The following is a 22,245-nucleotide window of genomic DNA, read 5'->3' as shown; positions in this document are numbered from 1 at the left end:
AATCTTCTTTAGTGTAATATGAGAAATTCTTCATTGATTCTTCGTTATACACAGCTACAGAAATGCACATCCTTCTTAATTTTCTAGGGTGGTGTAGTCCTGTGACTTCCAAATGCCCATGGAACGTGGACTCCTGCTGTTATAAATTGTTTATGAGTTAAATAACTATGAAGCATGTTTCACTTGGATGCATTCATTAACTGAGTCTGGTAATTTTAATATAATTGCAGTAGTGTTGCTGGTTAGTCCACTTCTGCTTCTGTTGTACACAGCTTTCTCCTGGAGTCTGAAGTCTTAGGTGTATCTTGTCCAGGTGTGGTGTTTGAGCAGAGTTTGCTGGTCTTACTGCTGGAAATGTTGCTGAGATAAAGCCAGTGCTAATCATCATGTAATTGGTAGCATGAGCACCTGTGGGACGATTGCTGACATCAAGCAGCCCTATAGCAGAGGTGCACCTTTTATGGGGGGGGGAAGGGGGGGGTGTTGTGGGGATAAGGGCTTCATACTGAAAGAGAGCATGTTTCGTTAAGATATTAGGAAGAAATTCTTTACTGTGAGGGTAGTGAGGCACTGGAACGGGTTGCTCAGACAAGCTGTGGGTGCCCTATCCCTGGAAGTGTTCAATGCCCAGGTTGTGTGGGACTTCGAGCAACCTGGTCTAGTAGAAAGTATCCCTGCACAGGTCAAGGGGGTTGGAATTAGATGATCTTTAAGGTCCATTCCAACCCAAAACATAAATGATTCTTTGATTCTTTGACTTCTAATTAATTGATTTGATATGATCTCTTGCCATTTTAATAGAAAGTCTTTATAGGGACTTTTATTTTGAGAGAATGACAAGCTGTTTTTGATGGATCAAATTTACCTCTACTTCTAGAAACAAGGAACTTCTGAAGACACCACTGTTGGGTCACTTTTCTGTATACAGAATGATGGAAATGATATCTTCAAATTAAACTGATAAGCCATTTCTACCTGAAATGTAAAACCAGATCCCAACTTAAAAGTTGTTGCTTTGAGAACAGTATGATGCTCTGGTTAAGCAAAAAAAAGGCATTTCTGTTGTAATTATCGTCAGTCTGTTGTAGTGTTACTGTGCTTAGGATTCTCAAGTGCTGCTATTTTCCCCCTGAGAAGTTTTGGAGGTGTTTTTTTTTTTTTTTTTTTTTTTGTAGTAGTAGTAAACTTGCATACATTAAGTGCAAGAAACACTGACAGCATAATCCTGTGGTTATCAAACTAAGTTTATACATTCAGGAGTTAAATGTTCCTGAATTCTGACTGAAAGCTGACATCACGTGTTGTTTTCAGCAGGTTACATATGACTGGGCTCAGGTCTCTGCCTAATTCTTCCTTCATAATGATGGTGAGTGCTGCTACACATTGTGGTTTGGATATGCCGTGAACTCAACTTTTTCAACACCGAAATTTACATTAATGAAGAAATCAGTTTTTTCAACTTTGTATTTTGTCACAAATCTCATTACGCTGGCACCTTCCTTACGCTTTTGGTTAGTGTGGTACCTACACATGTTTAGAGGTGAAAAAGGTGTGTTCCCTCCCTGAATGCTCTTTAAAATCTCAGAAGTGGACATGATACAGTCATTAACACTTGTTCCTGATCTTGGCAGGACCTCTCTACAACTACCTGGTGCAAAGAGTCAGTAAATTTTGTGACAGGCTGCTTAGGAATTAGCATTTTAGTCTTAAAACTTGAATTTTTAAAGAGAAACTGCTGCTTACTAGAAATGTTAGCTTTTCAGTAACAGCAAGAGTGGTATGGGGAACATAGACCAGAACAATTACACTTCTTACTGATTGTGTCTAATATATAACATTTTGCAGTGAGTGAAAAATTTTGAGTACCATGTTAAATTATTTATGTTGCAGTGTTATTTTACTTCTAACTTTGATTTTCACATTTAATATGAATGGAGGATAGACACTTCTAAATGGTGAGTGTTAACAGTCCTCAGAGGCTGAGTCACTTTGTTTTTATAGGGTTGTGCATCTTTGAGGTGCAATACTGAAAGTTTCAAGAACAATGAATTATCAAAAATTTAGGAATCAAATTAGTCAAGGAGGTATACCTAAGAAATAAAGCAAAAGCCATTGTGTGTTGTTCTCTCTACTTCCCCAAATAAGTAAAAAAGTCTGTCAGCTTTTTTTACTTTTTGCCATTGCTGGTTGTGAAAAAGTATCTTCAGTTCTGCTATCTTACCTTGCACATCATTGACCTTAATAAGAACTCAGCAGAAGGTGTCCTTCCAATTATGCACTTACAGTTCAATTGGTTTTGTGCTCCCACAGTAAGCACACATATAATTCATGATTAGTCAAAGAAAACTAATGATTTTGTAACTTGAGAAGCTTCTGTTCTATGATAATAATTAACCTGAAATTTTGTGCACTTGCTGTTAGTTCTAAGGAATGTCTGAGGTAAAGTGTTGTTGGGATTTTCTTTTTACCTCCATGATCAGATTCTTCAATGGAGAGTCATAAACCAGTCCAATTCTTAAGGCTGATTTGCATCATGTGTGATGCAAGACACTCATATGATTCTTGCCTTCCTCAATTCTCTTAAAGGCATATAATGCAAGAAGATGCTGCAGCTTTGTTAATTGTAATACAAAAAATTCTGTAATATAAAAATTAATAACTTGATAATGTTGCAAGATATGTTATTCATTATTTTCTTTTTGCTTTCAAAAAGTTAAATACCTGTAAAAGGTCCTGTAACTGGGTTAGTGCAACTCCTGATGTCAGCAAAGGCTGGGATGAACAGATGGAGAGCAGCCCTGCAGACGAGGAATTAGGGGTGCTGCTGAGTGAGAGGCTGGATATGACCCAGCCATGGGCACTCCCAGCCCAGAGAGCCAAAGGTGTCCTGGGCTGCATCCAAAGCCCCGTGGGCAGCAGGGCCAGGGAGGGGATTCTGCCCCTCTGCTCTGCCCTGGTGAGACCCCACCTGCAGGGCTGCATCCAGCCCTGGGGTCCCTGCACAGGAAGGACATGGACCTGTTGGAATGAGTCCAGAGGAAGGATGCCAAAATGATCAGAGAGAGATCAGTTTTCCTGTGAGGAAAGGCTGAGAGGATTGGGGTTGTTCAGCCTGGAGAAAAGAAGGCTCTGCCTTATGGCAGCCTTCCAGTGCCTAAAGGGGGCCTACAGGAAATATGGAATATAACTATTTTGGCAATGTCTGTTGTGATAGGACAAGGGGTAATGATTTTAAATTGAAAATTACTAGATTTAGACTAGATCTAAGGAAGAAATTTTTTATTATGAGGATGGTGAACCACTGGAAAGATTGCCTGGGGAGTTGGTGAATGCGTCATATATAGAAATGTTCAAAGCCAGGTTGGAGGATGTTCCTTCTTATTGCAGGTTGCATTAGATGACCTTTAAAAGTTTCTTACTACTAAGTTCGTAAATGCTATCACAGCATTTTTTATGTTTCTTGTTATTTCCCTGTGGCTTTTGTAAAGACTTATAGTGTTCAGGCTGTATAAGTACTATATATAGAATTTGATCTCTGTCTGTAGTCCCTGCTCATAAAGTGACCTATTTTATGTGTGGGCACTATACATTTAAGTTATCAAGAGAAAAGATAGTGTGTGGGTTTTTTTAAAAAAAAAACCAAAACAAACCTGGTGAAGTTTGCTTTTGTTTTGCTTTAGAAGTTTCAGCAGATTTCAGCAGTTTATTACTTCTTCATCTCAGCCCTAAACTGTTAATTGTAGTGGTAAGTGTTTTTTACATACTTATTTCCTAGCATTTTTTTCTTGTTCTTTTTTTGATGCCTGTGTTCATGCTTGTGCAAATGTTTAGCTGAGTCCCACTCCCCATCTTTTTCAGAGCTTCTAATTATAGAGCATCTGTGTTACAAAAGTGATTAAACAGCTCACGTTACAAATCATGTGTGTGATTTAATCCAGATTTGAGGCTTGTGAAATGCATGGAATTCAGTCTAGTATTATTTGTACTCCTTATTAGTACAGAGTTGTTTTGCACTTCCAGTGTTAGATACCATACTATTAACTCTCAGCTCTCCAGAGGCAGCTTATCTTCATGGTGAATCCCACAGACTGACTCCTTCCCTGATCTTGTATGGCATCCAAGTCTGTGCTTGAATCTGTTAAGTCACAGCAACCATGCTAAGAGCTTGGATTTAGGTTTGAGTTTGGAAAAGCTACCATAGCCACCCAAAGTCCCTGATCCTGAGCTAATAAGTCCTTTGCAACTGATCTAGCTGCATCCAGAACTATCTTTAATTTCCTAGACTGTGACTAGTATCATCAGGACTACTGGAAATTATGGGTCAAAAATTTAGATGTGGAGCCAGCTTGGGTTTGACATGGCTGGTTGTAACTCAAGTAGAACAGATTTGGTGAGCCTGAAGCACTTGCCTTTGGGGCCAAGTTGGGTATGAGCATCACACTCTTCAGCTAATCTTGGCCATCCATATTAACCAGTTATTTTTTAACGATAGTGAGAAATGAGTATCAGACTGATGTGTATTACATTTAAGTTCCTCGATGACGCCAGATTTAGGTATATTGCTTGGTTGCACAATGGGTTGTCCTGAATTCCTTCTTCCAGGATTATTTCTACATTTAGCATAAATCAGTCACCTTTCCCAAGAATCCCAACTCCTGTCTGATTGCTATAGCTGATTTACAGGGTTGAGCAGCTTCTTCTTACCTGCTTTCCTTTGGACCAGTAGTTTCCACACTCACTGCACAATCAGTCATTCAGGTTAGAGGGGACCACAGGAGGTAATCTGATGTGAGTTCCTGTTCAAAGCAGGGCTGGGGCTGAATTCAGACTACATTGCTTAAGACTTTGTCAGATGGATCTTAAAAACCCCAGAGCACAATGATTTTCCACACATCGTGGGTGACTTGTCCCAGTGCTTGATTATCCTCATGTGTTGTCATCACGGACCAAGTCTTGATGAGGGATGTGGTCAGTTCCTCCTTCCACAGCACCCCAGAGCTCCGAGCTCTCTCTTGACAGGGGAACCCTGCCGTGAGGAGAAATGTAACCCAGGTCTCTTGCTCACATTTCAAACACTGAAAAAAGGATTGTGGCTCTCCTACTATTTCCTGCCAGTTTGTTTAAGCATTGTAGCACTGAGGGTACTGGATGCTGTGAATACTCTTAATTGTTCCTGAAATTATCTCCCTCATGAGGCCTCTTCCTCAATACATGGCATCTGGGTATTCTCCCATGATTCCTGTTTCCAACTAACAGGTTTAAGGGCCTGGATCACTTGCCATATGATTCATGTAATCTAATTTCATTTGCCTAAAAGTTTGCGTTCATTTGCCATCTAGTCTAAGCTAGTTAGCAGGATTACTCTGTTGCCAGATCAAGAAATGCAATTTCAAATGATGCTTTTTTCCACCCAAAACCATATGTCCAAACTGGAGTCAAAGGAATCGGCATTTAAAATATTTGGACTGTAAACTGCACCTTTCAGTACCTTTCCAAAAATGTACCTTTCAAAAAATGTGCCTCAGAAAACAATAGCTTTTAGTCTCTCTCACTGGAACTTGCTGAAGAGTTCCTCAATTATAGGGAAATCACTTTTCTTTCTGTGAAATTCAGTTGTGCAATTTTCCACAATTTCCAGTGTTCCTGCCCTTCGGGAACATCTGTCCCATGGCTGAGGATACCACAACTTCCAGAGCTGCCAGTCCCCTGGGTTCCTCCCGGATCCTGCCTTGTATTTGGCAATGGACTTCACTCTGTGGTGTTTCAAATGGAATGGTTTGGGCTTTGTGAAATCCTGTTTTCCTACAGACTTTGTTTCATAAGCAAATAAGGATCAGCTGTTTGCTCCCTTCTGATCCAAGAATTGTCAAGACATAATGAAACAAGTATACAGATGTCAAAATTTTTTCACAAAACGTACCATTGAGCTGTGGGACTCCTTCCTCCAGTATTTGTATATTTGTTGTGATTAAAGTGGCTGAGTTCTTTGTAAAGACCAGAGAAACCAGTTCCCATGGCCAGGCTACTTTTTGGTATGACTTGTGAGGGCTGTATGTTTCCATGATAGAGCTGGCAAGGTGTGTTAAGAATGCCACACAGCAAGCTGCTGGTCAAAAATTTTCATGTTCCCAGCTCATTTATTTAGTTTATGAACAGTCTTTCCAGATGTTATTTTGGGATTGTTTGCTATTTGAGTAATTTTGAGATTTTGAGGGGTCACCCAAGTGCTCCAAGGTCTACAGCTCCATTTGATACTTGAATCTTTCCTCTGTAACACCGAGGGCTCCCCCAGTTCTGAGTTTTACTTAGACACTTGGCACGAAACAAGAGCAATCCTGGTGCAGGAGTGCTGCTCAGCCACTAGGCAACGCTTTCCATCCAGATGGGGCTTAGGGACTTGCACCGACATGGATTAAGTGATTTGCAGGGGCAGCCTGAGTGCAGTGTAGCTGCAGAAAGAGATCCTTGACACCCAGGCCAGTTTGCACAACAGTTTGCATTTGTGCAGATACAGCAGACCTGCAGCAGACTTGACTGCGTCCATGCTGCATATATATATATAATGCTCAGTTTGTCCTAGGACTTCTGAGATAGTGTTTGGAGGACTGAGACAGTAGAAGAGGAAAGAGAGTCAAACCTGCTGCAGTCTTAGTCATACTGCCTGTTGGGAGCCTCCTCTAGAATAATTTCATGCCTGAGCTGCATCCAAGTCCAGTCAATGGGGAGAGAACTTACTCAGAGTAATCCAAAATTGCACCAGAGAATGACCTAACAATTCCTCTGTGCAGAGGACTGGGGCTTAGGTACTTGCTTTCAATCCACAACTCCTTCATTGAGCAATGTGGGCATAACCTTAAAACTTATTTTCATGACACCATAAATTTACTTTGCTGCAAGCTCAGTCAGGTAAAGCCTGAGAAAAACCTCCATATTGATTAAGAAGTAGTGGAGACTCCTTCTGTCAGCTCTGGGAAAATGAGCCAGTTGCTCCAAAACAAGCAAGTTTTCTTATTAATTGGAAGGTTAAGCCTGGATGTATTAATCTGTTACATGAAATACAAAGTGATCCAAAATGGGGAACGAGAGAGTCTAACACCACTTGTAAGCTCAAACGTACCCTCACCACCACTATACAAGTTAAAAAATTGTGACTGTGTGGCTTCCAGGCAGGTAGCAGAAGGGGCATGTTAATATTTAATTTTTCATTCTGTGTGACATAGGAGTGCCTGCCTGCTCCCACCTCCACTCCCCATCCCATCTTCTGGCAGGGCAGTTTCCACACAAAGAAAGGACATTTCAGAGAGCTCTAAAAATATCCTCGGGTCCAAACAGCCACAAAAGGAAAGTGTGTTACCAAATACACTCGCCCTGCCCAGGCAGAGAGACCAATCTTTGGGTAGTTTCACAAGCTGCAGGGCCTTAAATCCTGCCAACATTAGCACGTAATCTTCACTTTGCATTTGTAAGCGGTTCCCTTGCTCTGGAAGAGTGGGAGAGTTTAGAAGAGATGCTTTTCTTTGTGAGTCTGAGGTTTTCTCTGATTTTTTATAAATCTCAATCAATGTTTTTGGTTAAGGACCAAACACTGAAAATATGACTTCTTTAATATTTTAGTAATGTTTTTCCTCTTTTGGTTTTCTGTAATGAGGTACGGAAAGGATGGGAGATCTGTTGGCACAAGCATAAATGATAATCAGTTGCTCTCTGAGGGGCTGGATGGGTATCTGGGAGAAAACACTTCACCTGAGCTTTGTCTTCATCCTGGTGGTTATGCCCACCCAGAAGGCTCTATAAAAACCTGTTTTGTTGGGTTTTTTCCTTTTGCCATTGTTCTAGTGAGAGGAGGCTTCCTGAATTCAGGTATATAGAGTTTTAATGAGTGACCTATTTGTGAGACTCTTTTCCACATTGCCAAACAGTGTGGATGGGAGGCAGCTCCTCGTGCTCTCTGCCCCACAGCCCCTCCTCCTCCCTGTCCCCTCTCCATGGGGCCTAACTAAGGCAGCGAGAGCTTGACCCAAACTCGCCGGCTGAGAAATACAGCAGCTGGACACGGCATTTCTGCACCTTGCTGTGTCTACACCAAAACAAACAGGGGCCTTGTGGTGAAACTGGTGGTGTGTGCTGTCTGCCCCGGCTGATGAGAAACTTCTCAGCTCCAGTGCAAACATCTCTTGCTGAATGCTGGGGCCCACACTGTTGTTGACATAGCGATAAAATCGCGTTTGCACCGTACAGCGTCCTTTCTTTCACTGCTTGTGAAAGGTGAGGTGCGTCCAAGCATCAAAAAAGCTGTGGTTTGGGATCTGGTGTGTTGTGCTTTGCAAGGAGAGATCCCAGTGTCGGTCTGGATGGGGCACAACATGCCCTGCTTCCTCCTCCTCTACCTGCTACTCTCAGGTTTGGGATTTTTTTCTCCAAACACAAACTCTGGATTAATTTGTCCATAAAAAGAAAAGACAGTTCCTTGAAATAATGCCTTTGTCTTCCTGATATTATTGAGGCATACTGTATTCCTGAAAATGGGATTAAGAACTTGAACTGGGAGAGAAGCCTGAAATCCAAAGCAAAATAATTACTGGGTGATTAAAAAAAGTGAAGATGTAACTTTGCACATCCTTTGAAATCCATAGGAGTTCATAATATGTAAGACAATATAGCAGGATTTTATAATGAATAATCCAGTTCATCATATGATATTCCAGTTGATACTGGAAAAAAAAAAGAGGATTATTTCTTAAGGTTATGAGGCCACGTATTTTTTATGAAAATAGTGCTGAGTTAACTCCCACAGGCTGTTCTGGTCAGATTTGTTCCACAGAGAGTTAGCAAAGACTTTTTGAAGAAAATGCCACCAGTTGACTTTAAATACTTACCTTTTGCTTAAACAGAAAGGAGTTCATAGGCTGTACTAATGACAGCTTAGTCCTCCATCTCTGACAGACTTGAAAGATATTCATACTACTGGAGTGAAGATGAAATATGTACATTACATATGTTGTAAAGAGACAAGATAATAAAGAGGAGAATAAGGAGGCATTAATTAACATCAGGTTTCACCTGAGACAGATGTGTGTTTCGCATCTTGGATTTGGTTCCATTTTACTGTTCACATACAGGCTTTGTGAGAGACCAGATGCATATGTTGTTTGCAAACAGAGTCCATCTTTCATGTCTACGTACCTAAGAATACAACATTTAATGCTGTATACAAGCAGAAGGACAAAACCATCCATGTTTGTCTTGAAGTTGTACTTGGAAAGTGAAAATGCCCATTTCAAGTCTGCAGTGTTGCTCCCTTTTCCATGGTTTTCCAGTGAGCTGCTCTGTAAGCCCATCTGCATCCCCAGTATTAAAAGTAATAAAAGCTACAAGAGTGATATCCAGTGTCCTTGAAATGCCCAAATTGGGCTGCAACAGAGTTCAAGGTTTGTGTAAATATCTTCATCCTGGAACTTGAATTCAAGCATTGGTTTATTCAGCATGTTGGATAGTTTATTTGTATGCATCTCAAAACCACTGCATAGTTTGGCATGGGAAGGGAACAGCAGCCAACTGGCATGTCAGGAGTGAGGTCAACTGGAAAAATGGTGAGGAAGCTGGCACAGTACCTGCCTGCCACTGGTTTTGCTCCAGCTGATACTAATGCCCCATGCCATCAGGAGCTCTGAAGTCACCCACAAGTCAAACAACGTTAAAGAAACATTGTAGACGTTTATATAACACTGTAAACATGAATCAGTTTTTTGGTAATGGAATGTACTTTATCAATGGAAACGGGAATCCGGATTTGGGGGAAAGGAGACTGATGGGAGGTGGGTTGTTTCTGGGGATGGGGTGAAGGGTCTTTTCTTTCATAACAGTGAAATTCTTTCCTCTGGAAGGTCCTCACCAGGTGTTTTGGTGAAGTCTTGTGGAGGAATGTGCAGTAATAAAAAGTTGAGATTCAGTGAACAAACCAGGAGGCAAGGATAGATTTATGTCTTTGGCAGCTCAGGCCAGTCTCCATATGTTGTTAACATTAGATGGCGAGAGAAATTAACTGTATCATACGCTATTGCACAGCCTGCATGTTAAGCCTCTCCTGTTTGAAAACTATTTAATACAAATGAAAAAGATACAATGAGAATTTTTCTTCAGTGAGAACAGATGGCAAAGTTTTCAGGCTCTGGAAATCAGAGGGAGACTTTTCCATGGCCAGGAAAGAGATGGGACAAGGAGTTCTCCTCAGGGCACTGTGTCACCACTTTCTACAGCAGGAGTGTCTAAATCCTCCAACCATGTGCATTGTGTTGCAGTAGCTTACCTTTGGAGCTAGCCATCCTCCTTTTCTTTGCTGTGCTTTGAGGCTGAAAATATTGTGGGCATAAAATTCCGTGACAGACACGGTCATTTCTCCTGATGACACTTGATTCATTAAGCTGCATTTGCCAGTTCCTGCTTCAGGAAGACCTGGGAAGTATAATGTGGCACTGTTGAGCACCTTGGTGGTCTTCCTTTCTTATATCCCAGGAAATGTAGGAACTTATTATTAATTTTTGTGGTGTTTAAGTTGCTCTCAGACCATCTGTCTGTCTCGACCTCTTCCTGGGCTGCAGTGCCAGTGAGCAAAGGAGCTATAAACAGACATTGGTGGGACCCGGAGGTATCCTGCCCGGAGTGCAGAGCCTCCAAATAAAGCAGGGAGGATGCATTTAAAGCAATTAGTTCAGGAACTCTGCAGTTTATTTAATTTATTAAAGATGTGGTCTGACTTGAGCTCTTTAAAAGCCTTAGTTACAATTCTCGTCTTTTGAGATGTGAGCCTTTGCAAGACTCTGAAACAAACTCCACCTCCCATTTTGTCCAAAAATTGTGGCACTAAAACACCTGCCAGAGGAAGCTGCAATTCTTATTTTACCTGCAGGGGATTTTTTAATCTGTATCCATTCGAAACGCGACAGTTATGCCATGCCAAAACAGCACCCCCAAGTGACAAGATGTCTGGGGGCTATTTTCCCAGTCCCTGATGATGGCTTTTTTCTTACCCAATAAAAATTTATTAGGTCTCTGAAGTAGCAGCATCATTAATGAATTATTTACTGGTTTGCTTTACTTCCCAGCAGAGTGGCCTAACTGATAGGACTTAAAGTAATTTCCCTCTCTCTTTGTTCAATGTATATTTAAGTAATTACTTTATACAAAGGAGTGGAACAGCTCCAGGAGCAGAGCTTGGCAGAACAGGGCTGCTTTGTCAGGGCAGGCAGGATCCTCTCCCATGAGATGACTGCTAAGGATTCCACATCCTGAACCAGTATCTCCCAAATCCAGCACGCTAGCTGCTGAATAAAAGCACTACTGCCTTCATTTTGCAGATAATGCTGAAGCTCAGCTGCTTGAGAATTTCATGTGCCTCAAAAACAGTTTGGTTTGTTTCAGTGTCATTAAGTCATTAAAGATACTTCTTTTTAAGTCCCATTCTGCTTTGGAAAAATGCCTTTTAATTTCTTTCAGTGGTTTATTTTCAAGACTTAAGTAAAATGAAAAAAAACAAGGAATTTATTGACACATCTGCAGCTTGCTGGGCCTTGCAGAGAAAAGGCAGCAAGGGAAGTGCAGCTGCAGTTTGATCCCTGCAGGGCAAGGAGATAACTTTGCATTTTCTGTCTGCTGCAAGATGATGAATTTCAGTTCATCTGGAAAATAGTCATGGCTGTAGGATCTTAGTTCAGCTCTGACCTTCTGGGCGGTTCCTATCATCGCAGAGCCCGGGGGGTTGGTTTGGTTTGTAATCACTTTCGCATTGCCTTATGCTCAGTAAACATTTTGAAAGCTGACTGCAGCTCTAACTGCTAGAGACTTTATTTTCCAGTGTAATCTGAGATCTGAGGCATGTTTTGCAGGAGGGTTGAGCTGTGGGCATTCATGAAATATACAGCAGAGACTGCCATCGCTCATGCCTGTTTTCCTAATTGCTGTCAAACCTGGTAGCAACTAAATCACTTTATAGCCTCTGCAAATAAGAACAACTGAAATACCAGGCCTGCCTAATGCTGTGGTATGACTGCAAATAAATATAGTGTCTGGGTGATTTTGGGGTGGATTATCTGACTGATCAAAATTTGTAAGGTGTAGTCTACAGTACAGAATCTGAATTTCTCAGCAGCAAGTCATCAAAAAAATTGAGTGATCGGCCAGGAAGTTAATTGTTTACACTAAAACAGCTTTCTTTCAAGACTTTGGGTGTGGATGAAGCATAATATTTATTTAAAGATGGAGATAAAACTTTACCATTCTCACATAATCTCATATGTACATCTCCGATGTAAATAGCTCCTTATCCGTAATGCCTCTGACTGCTCTAATTGTGTATTGCACTATTTATACAACTAGGAAGAGACAAGTGAAAAAGAAAATCCTGTACTTTTGGAATACATAAAAGCATCCAAATCAAGGAATCAAACCCTTTTTTTCCACATGGATTTTGTAGGTTTTAGCAAAGAAAAAAGCTTCTAAGCACACATTTTCTTCTAGCCCCATAGTTTCTAGCAGTTATGGCATAATTTATGCCTAGAGAAGATCAATCTAGACTTTTGTCCCATCTTTGTAATAACAGTACAGCAGAGGGTTGTGGGTTTGGTGCTCCATCCTTCACCTCTTTGGGCTGCAGGCAGGGGCTCTGAGCTGCAGCAGCCCTGTGAGCAGTGAATGGCACAGCGATTGCTGCAGTGGGGAGGTGCTGAGCAGGCCAGTCCCAACACGGCCTATTCTCCCTTACCAAGGATTCCAAACTTGTTGACTGGGAAAACCCTACTTGCCAGAACAAGATCTTTTTAAACACAGTGAGAACAATCTCCTATTGTCTCCGGGGATAAAATGGTGCCAATAAAAGATTAAAACCCCGTGCCAACACGGTGATGCATAAAACTATGTTAACTGCTTCACCACTATATTTAACTATGAGGTAAAAGCCTCTGAGAGAGGTGCTTTTTGGTCTAACAAATCCAAATAAATGGAATGTAGTAATTACACTGAAAACCTCCAAATTTTACAGTCACAACTCTGTAACTATGCAACTGAATATTACCCTTTATTTGTTTGTTCTTGTGCCGGGGCTGAGTGTCTGTATGGTGGGGCAGGAGCAAACATTCAACTGTCCCCTGCTGCCTTCCCAGCTTTGTGGGGCTACTGTCAGAAGTGAAGCATTCATATTTTTGTTCTCCACATCTCGAAAGAAGATGCAGTGACACACTTCAATTTTTCAGGGAATGTGCCATTTCTTGTGCCTCCTCTCATGCTGCTTCTTCCCTCTGCAGAAATACACCAGCCTGGCTTTGTATGAGCAACAGCTCCCTGAGGGTACCTGTTTGGTATGGCTAGGAATTTTTAGGAAATGGAAAAAGACTGGGGATGGGTCTAATTTAAGACATGCAGTGACTCAAAAACTGTGGAAGCTGGCCTGATATTTCTGATCCCCTCTTCTCAGCTTTATGCCCTGACAATGAGCCTGAAGAATAGAGTTTTTTCTGCTCCCAACTCCTCTTCCTTCTCCAACTCACACTCTTGATTACCCGTCCTACCAGGTAAGGTGCCCATGAAGGGCAAGTAACTTCCAGTGGCAAGGTACTTCTTTTCACCATGGGCTCTTTATGCAAGTTTGCAGGTGAAGCCTGAATTACTTTCTCCAGAGACCTCCACACAATCACAGAATATTCTGTATTGAAATTGACCCACAAGGATCCTTGAGACCAACCCTTCAGTGAATGGCCCATGCAGGGATTGAGCCCACAACCTTGGCATGATTAGCACCATGCTCTGACCAGCTGAACTAAAGCTGTGCACAAAGGGCACCAGAGGTGTGCTCAGAGGGGACCCTGCATGCAGCAAACACCTCTTTCAAGATGCAGAGCATTTTAATAGCCCAGGTTTGTAGTAGAGGTAATGTCTGAGTGAAGCGGATGTGAAGCAGCAGTTTGCAGAGCTCTGTGTGGGAGATGGGTGCCTCTTCATGGAGAGGACTGTGCTCAAGGAAAGGGATTCTGGAAGCTCCCAGGCTCACCAGAGAGGCTCTGATGGACTGCAGGATCCTCAGGCTTCAGTGCTGCTGTCCAGTACAGGTTTTCAGGATCCTTTGGCTACTTGGATATAGGTAGCCAAGAGCAGAGTTTGGTGGTCAAAATCTTGACTGAGTCTTGTCTTCACCTGATTTTCCCCACACAAAATGATATTTCTGCTGACAGTTTTGAAACCCAGCTGCTGCTTATCCTTTGATCTTCCAGTATTCTTATCCTGCTTAAGCCAATTTGGAAATTAGCTGGATCACAGTAGTGGCATTGCATTTGAGCAGTCTTCAGATGTTTCCTGAGGGGCAGTTTACCTTGAGCCATTCCAGCACTTTCTTCTCTTTCTCTTCCCCACCTCCCCTGCTCCAGCTTCCCTTCACTAAGGTCAAACAATGTATCTCCTAAGGATCAGGTAGAGAAGCAGTTGGTATTGTATGAATATGTATGTACAGTGCACATATGTATGTATGCATGGGTAGTGTGCATGTACACACACAGAGCATATATATGTGTATGTGTATATTTGAATGTATATAAATGCATATATAGAGTGCTGCAGAAGAGCTCCAAATGCAGTGCAGCCTCTAGGTACTACTGCATACAAACAACCAGCTCCTCTTTGAAAATCTCTTTTTTTAAAGTTTGGATGTGCTCATTGTGGAGAGCTGGCCCCATTACGGGCCTTGCCCTTTTCCATTGATTACATGGCACCAAAATGTAGAATTGAATGCGAGTCTAGGTTCATGCTGAGAAAACCCTGCTAACCTCAGGGAGAAAGAATTAGTCGGTTTCGGAATTTTAATTTGGTCCCAACTGTATTTCAGCTTTATTTCAAAAATCTGAAAGCATAACAATCAGGGAAAACATGCCACATAGATCCATGCCATTGAGTTAAAATGTTTGTTCGGAATAAATAAATGGAAATGCAAACCACTGCAAGCAATCTGGTTGCAGATTGTTGTCAAAATTATATACATACGTGTATACATTTTCATTTCCTTCCTTCCCAAGATAAATTATTCTTTAAGCTTCTCCTGTGGAACACATGTGTGTCTGAAATTCCAGGGGACTAAAATGTGTGGAAATGCAACATGTGAAATCAGAATTACATCTGGTTATGTACTTTTTGACTCCAGTATGGCTCAGTCCCTTACTTCCCAACGATGTTTAGATTAAGCCCTCCAAGATGAAAATTGATTCTCTTTGTGTCTCTGAGTTTGCGGCCATGAGGGGAAAAAAAAAAAAGGCAAGGTAGACTTTTTCTGATATAGTATTTTCCTGTATTGCTCTATGTTTTTGTGGTGGTTTTTTTTTTTTTTTTTTTTTTTTTTTTTTTTTTTCTTTAATTGGTAAAATTAGCTGTTATGACAGAGGCAGCATGATAAATAATAAGCAGTAAGCTGTCCAACCTAGAGCTTCTTTCTCACGCTATTTCCTGCAGAGTCAGATTGTATGAATGCCTGCAAATATCTAAACTTGGGGCAGCATTTGAACATCCCTATTACCTTTCCGAGCTTTAGATCCAGCTCTTTGATTTGTTCTCTTGAGCTCCTTAAAGCTCCTTCTTTGCCAGTTTGGATGATGTGTAGGAGTCTGTAATGAATACGCTCATTATCTAATACAAAGTGGCATAAAACACTCATGCCATGAACTCCGCCACACAGCTATACCCCGCTGCAATTCTCTGATTCATGCTGTACGAGATTAATAGCATTTATGTTATTCATATATCTTGGTTGACCTTGATCTGTTAGAAACTCCCTCCTTTTTATCTCTGTCCCATACTGGGGAGGTTTTGTCCCACATTAACAATGGAACTTTTGTACTTCAAAGCACATTCTCCCCACGCCCAACATCCTGAGTTTTAATTTTCCTTACATATATAATATCTGTTCCCTTCTCTTTGCCTCTCATATTCTTACCTATGTTTAATGGGCTGATACTATCTCAGGAGCTGTAAGCTTTTATTTTATTTTTTTTTACATATCGTAGTAAGTTAACCCTTTGAAATCTAATTGCAGGAAAATATTTAAATTCTACCAGAAGAAACAAAAACATGATCTAAGAAAAAACAGTATTGTAGCTTTTCTGCATGGCATTTGTAGGGCAAATACTATAGTTGCAACTGTGACAACATGTAAGAAAATGTGTGTATAGGGAAAAGATGATATAGAGACTTGAATAAGGGAAAGATGGAGTCACATAGTTATAGATGTGATTTTTTTAGAATGCTTTGAGTTTCTCCTTGGGCACTTTGTGAAACTGAGTCACATTACTGCCTCTTGCATTGCTCCTGCACTCAGAGAAATTAATTGGCCCCCGTGATCCCCCACTTCTTCTTCCCACTGCAGCACACTGCTCCCTGCTTGTGGTGATGTGAGAGAGACCCTTTGTCTGTGAGAAAAACTGGGCTGTGTGGAAAAAAGATGTCCCATGGGAAGTAGATGTCTGTGGTCTAGTATGTCTCAGTCAATAGGTCTCCCTTTGCTGGTTGCAGCCTCTCCCCACAGCCTGTGATGCACAGTGAGGTTGAGCGGTGAGCAGGAGCTGGGGCTGGGAGGAGCTGTCCCCTGCAGATGAGAAGCCATCCTTCCCTGCCCCCTGGCACAGCACCAGTGCCCTGAGGACAGTTTGCTGCCATGCTAGTGGGGAACAGGAGCTCAGGATGGGCCCAACACCTCTTGTCCAGAGTTGGAGCAAGAGCTAACAAGGCTCTGGGGTGGATGTGCTGAGGAAGAGAGGAAGAGAGAGCGGGACAAGAGTGGATCTGGGCAGGGGCTTCTGGCAGTGCATTGGGACAGGGAGGTGCAGAGGGGCGCACAAACAGATGCAGAGAGAACAAGAAAAGAAAACAAGACAAGAAAAAGATCAAAAGTGGGGTGTGGTGACAAGCATGAGCAACACTCTGGTGAAAATAAGAACAGACCCCTATATATGGTGCCAGGAGGGGTGCTGCCTGAAGCACTGGTGCCAGACTCCCACTTCGAGGAGTCATGGCTGTGCTGTGCACTGGACATCCTATGTCTTTACTGTCCTTCTTGGCCGCCTTCCATCCCAGCTGGAAGTGGGATTCACCTCTGTCTGCATTCCAGTCTGTCAATTGCTGTGACACCACGACAGGCAAGCAGGAAACTCCAGCTACCACCTACCTCCTTTTTCTTTTCCTCAGCACATGCCAAGACTGAGAGTTGTCAAAACAGGTGTACGCTTGAGTCCAAAAACTGCAACTGGCAAGGACCATGTGGTTCTTAGGGTTATAACAACTTCCCAGTCTATTTATTTATTTACATTTCCCTCCAACTTCTGATTGGTGGCTTCCTAATTTTTATTTTCCCATCAGCTTTCTTGAAGTCTGAGTTAAAAATGCAGTAGCAAAAAACACTAGTCTGGAAATACTTAGGAACTGAGAGCTGCAGGGAGAGGCAATGTCTTTTATTTAGACACTGATACCGCTGACAAAATAGGCAACTTCCAGATATAATGGTTCAGCTTTAGATCATGCAATCTTGTTTTTATTTTTTTTCTTCAGTGGTTAGGTCTAATAAAAGATATGATGTTTCCTTCCAGATCCTTCCTTGCCTATGTTCCTAGACCATCATTACTCCAGCACCACTTATCAGTATATATTTGTGGCTGGAGCTGTGCTGCTTGGAGCTGTTTGGTCCATCCAGCTTGGTCCCTCCAGCTTCCTGCCTCCCCAGATGTTGTCTCCTCCTGGCCCTGCTGCTGTTGGCCTACAGCCCCTATGCTGGGCAGCAGCAGCTCTGGGAGCACAGAGGTGTCTGGCTCTGCTCCACATCTGTAATTCTGCATTCACTCGCAGGTCTGTTTCCAGGGGATTTGCTGAAAGGGAAATAAAACCATTGCATTTAATGCAGAGTAAATAGAGCAGATCCTACAACCTTTCTTTGTGATGTATGGTGAGTTCTGTGTATTTTTTCATTCTGTTTTGCAGGTTTTTGCACTATTTGAATAACCATGAGTCAGAGTTTCGAAGCAGACAGTCCTCAGAAATACTTATGGGTCTTCCATCTGTTGTTGCCCAGGTCTGGAGAATAAGATCCATCTTTGTTATAATGCATTGAATTAGCTAGGGGAGAAAAAAGAAGCAACCAAGATAAATTTTTTTCTAATCTTTGCTTTAATCTTGCAAAAAACTCCTGACACTTTCTAATAGAATTCCAAAGTGATAACAACCTTACTGGTATTAAGCCCATGGTTTAACTATACTATACCTGTGTTAAAGGAAAGCTCTGTTGACACTGCATTTGTGGCAGAACATATACTACTTTCATGGGATTAGAAGCCTGTATACTCTGGCCTTGTGAAACTGTTTTGCTTTCTCGGCATGTTCGAACTTCTCGAGGAAGTGAAGGACTTCCTCTATGAAGGGCTGTGCTTACTTCATTTCTTTGTGCTCCAAATACTGAGACAGCAAGTTCCTCGGGACATCTGTTCTTTGTTCGCCTTGGGTTTATTTATGACATGCATCTGCCTGCCTTTTCCTCTCTGCATTCAGTACTAAGAAGAAAAAAAGAAAGGGAAAAAAAAAAAAAAAAAAGGCAACTCTTGGTGCTGATACAAAACCATATCCCCTAGTCTTTATTCAGAGATAGACCAATGCTTTAAGGCACAGTTTTACACTAAATTAAATTGCAGGGTGCAGTGCCAGGAAGTTTATCTGAATATCAGCAGGGAAAATATCCTCCCCACCACTATCCTCTTGGCCTTGGAAAGAGCTGAGCTGCTTTCCTTTTTTTGGTGTTTTTTTTTTTTTTTTTTTTTTTTTTTTTTTTTTTTTTTGTTTTGTTTTGTTTTGTTTTGTTTGTTTGTTTGTTTGTTTGTTTGTTTGTTTGTTTTTTTGGGAAGCTATAAGAAGCAAGCCATGTACCAGTACAGCCAAACATTTTCTAACCTTATGGTCTTCACCAGGCCAGAGCAAATTAAAAGGTTTATTTTCTGGATTTTTTAGCCTGAGTTTTTGTATAAGATTTTCGTGTAACTTAATGTGCCATATTCCTTGTTTCCATACAGGCCATGTGAATTCCCACAAGTGCTACAGGACTCATGTATTGCTTACAAAACTGTGCAAAAACGTTGCTTAAACAGGATGGGGCCCCAACATACTTTGGGTAGGATCAAGCTGTATTGCTGATGTCCTACAGCACATAGGACATGGACTGAAAAGTGGTTAAAAACTTTTTTTATTGTGTCTCCTAAAAAATCTACACTTGAAAACCATTTTTTTTTTTTCTGAAATAGACATGTCGAAACATGATTTGTGATCCCAGAGTTGGTTGCTAGGCTTAAAGTCTCTCTCACTCCAAATTAAACTCATCCTTTAAGGTTCCTCTGTGGTCAGGGTTGATGGATTCATCTCACTCAAGAGGAATGGTCTGAAATAAGGATTGTTCTCTCTCTCCAGGGATTCTTCCTCCTTCATTCAGAGGTAACCCAAGCAGTATGCTTAGGCTAGCTGACTATATGTTAGATGCTTAATATTTAGACAAACTATATCCTACCATGAGCAACCAAAAGTTGTTCTCAGCTGAAATTCAAGGTACCCAGACAATGACCAGGTTAATACAGAGACACTTACAACAGTTCCTCAAAACATTCCACAGCACAAAACCACACATGGGACTTCTTTAAATGTCGAATGGTGCTTCTGCCTTTAATACCTGTGACAGTTTTTACTTGCTACAACTAATTGCTGATTCTCAGTATAACATGAGAAGGTGCAATGGAAGAGGGGAGAGTGATTACAGCATTTAAATTTAACCTCCAAAAGGAGGAAATTAATCTTCTTTTCAGGTCCATTGGGAAAACAAATAATTTCAATAATTTTGTTAAACTGGAGTGGAAATTGTTTTGGCCAAAAGCCTTTCTGGCATAAAGGAAGACTAAATGCTAAACTAGACTAGAGCCTATGGAAATCTACCACTAGAGGTTTGTGAATAAGAGGTTAAACAAACTTTGGTTTAGTTTACATAAAGAAACAAGATCGGTGGAAGAAAGATGGACTTGCTCCAAAGTTACAGAATATATTTCCCAACACTGATCTCTGGGCACTGAAAGTCTTCTTCCTACTGCTGCTGCAGAGGAAGGAGAGTCAAAGCAGGAGTCTGTCTCACAAAAAACTAGGGAGTGACTGATCTGATGACTCTGGACATGGGAGAACTTTTTGCATTGTGCTAAGAGTGTGTGAGTGAGGGGTTATAACAGAAACCTGAACGGGCTCTGTGTTACTCAACAAGGACTGATGAAAAACCATTTGAGTTAATGAGTTACGTGATACAAGCCTGGAAAAAGGCAGCCAAGCCCAGTCTGACGTGAATTTGTGAACTCAGTAAAACTTCTTTCAGGATGAATGTAAAATGCCTAAGAAATGGTAAGAAATTTCAGGAAATATGAGGAAAGGATGTAGCAGTTAGCATGAGAAAGAAGCAGTGTTGTGTATAATCTTGTGTCTTGCTTGTTTGTACATCCCTGCCACTCTATCCCCTCTAACCATCTGCATTTGTTGCCTGCCTTGTTTGGGATCTGGACATGGGCTGTATTTTTAGCTTGACTTCAAACATTGTCAGTGCTTGGCTCTGAATTGCAGAGGCTTTTGCCATTTCTAATATTCATTGTTTGGGACTGGGAAGCCTTATATAGCCTTGAGCTGGAAGACAATGTATTCAGATTCTACAGCCACAGGAACCAACTGATTTACATCCACTTGATGTTAAAGATTTAGGTAGAGCATTCAAAAACCTCTTAATGTTGTTGAGTAGTAACTCAGAAAATTTCTAACTGGTACCATATTTCACAATTTCCTTTTACCTTGTTTCTTTTATAACTTTCTTTTGAAAGTGGATCCAGCCTGGCATTTGAGATGGGGCTCTTGTGGTAAGGGCTGTGGCTCTGTCTGAAAACACCAATTCCTCTCTGCTTACCATAGAGGGAGCTGAGAGGGCCAGCTTGGATTACACATTCATCTTTCTGCCTGCTGACTTTAGATTAGAGGAATCTGTGTCTCTGTCAGTAGTGAAATCAAACCATGAAGAGAGAAAGTACCAGAAGGCAGATTCACAGAAGTCAATATGGAGTGGAAAAGCTTAGCTAGCTTTAAGGAAATACCTTTGAGATAGTGTGGTTTAGACACTACTTCGGAAAGTGAAACACTGACTTTGAGGTTCCAAAGAAACGCCTACTGTTGGTCAGGGTCTCATCTATGAAACAACTCCCAAAGCTGAATAAACCTTGCTGCAGTTGTTCTCATAAAGGCCAGCAGAGTATTCTCTGGACATATCAGAAATATGAGGCCTTTCTTTCCTCTTTTTGACTGCAACGTGTGAGAAATGGGTGGTGTAATAGCAGTCATCCAAGAGACAATTCTTGGCCATGAATTTCACATGGAGAGATGTGTACTGTGGTTCAGACTCAAAACTTGGAACCTAAGTGTACCAGAAATCACAAAAAGTGTCCAAGGTTAAAAGCATTGTTCTTTTGCCTGTGTGGACAATGCAAAGAGCAAGAAACACCCATACAAAGGAGGTATCCCTACTTGGGGGTTGAGACGGGTGTCTGGGACACCTCAGGAGTGTTTGGGCGGGCACCTTGTCCTGCACCACTACTACAATTTTTGCCACAGAATAAGTGGAAATGGATCCTTATCTTATGAACCTTTATTTGCGCAGAAATCAGGAGCAAAGCTGTGCTCATCTATCATAAAGCAATTCTCTTGTAGACAGTGTGAATTTGCACATATTCTAGACGGTTTTGAAACTAATCAAGTGTTTTGATGAGATCTGTTTCATAAATCCTGTTGTATCATATGATACTCTTACTGATTCTATGTGTTTACTTTCAATTTACACTGTTGGCTCTGTTTATTGCATTTTATTAACGTCCATCACACGAGTTGTTTTTAAATCTTGTTGTGAGAAAGATGAACTTCAACATATGGAATAACCTAAATGAGTAAACTGAAAGTACCTGATAGCTTCTGTACTTAGAAGTGCCTTATTTGATTTTCTTACATGGGGGCATTTGCTTGCAGAAGACAGGATATTGATGATCAAACATTTAATTAACTGAAAGTGTTCTGTGTCTTTGTACTAAACAAAAGTATATTGCATAACAGCTCTGGCAGTTTATTTTTTAACTCTTTTTTCACTTATTTAAATGTATGAATATGTATGTTTTAGAATGCTTT

The sequence above is a fragment of the Zosterops lateralis genome (genome assembly GCF_965231275.1).
Source record: "Zosterops lateralis genome assembly, chromosome: 2".
In the NCBI taxonomy this organism is placed as follows: domain Eukaryota; kingdom Metazoa; phylum Chordata; class Aves; order Passeriformes; family Zosteropidae; genus Zosterops; species Zosterops lateralis.
Note: the sequence above shows the minus strand (reverse complement) of the source record.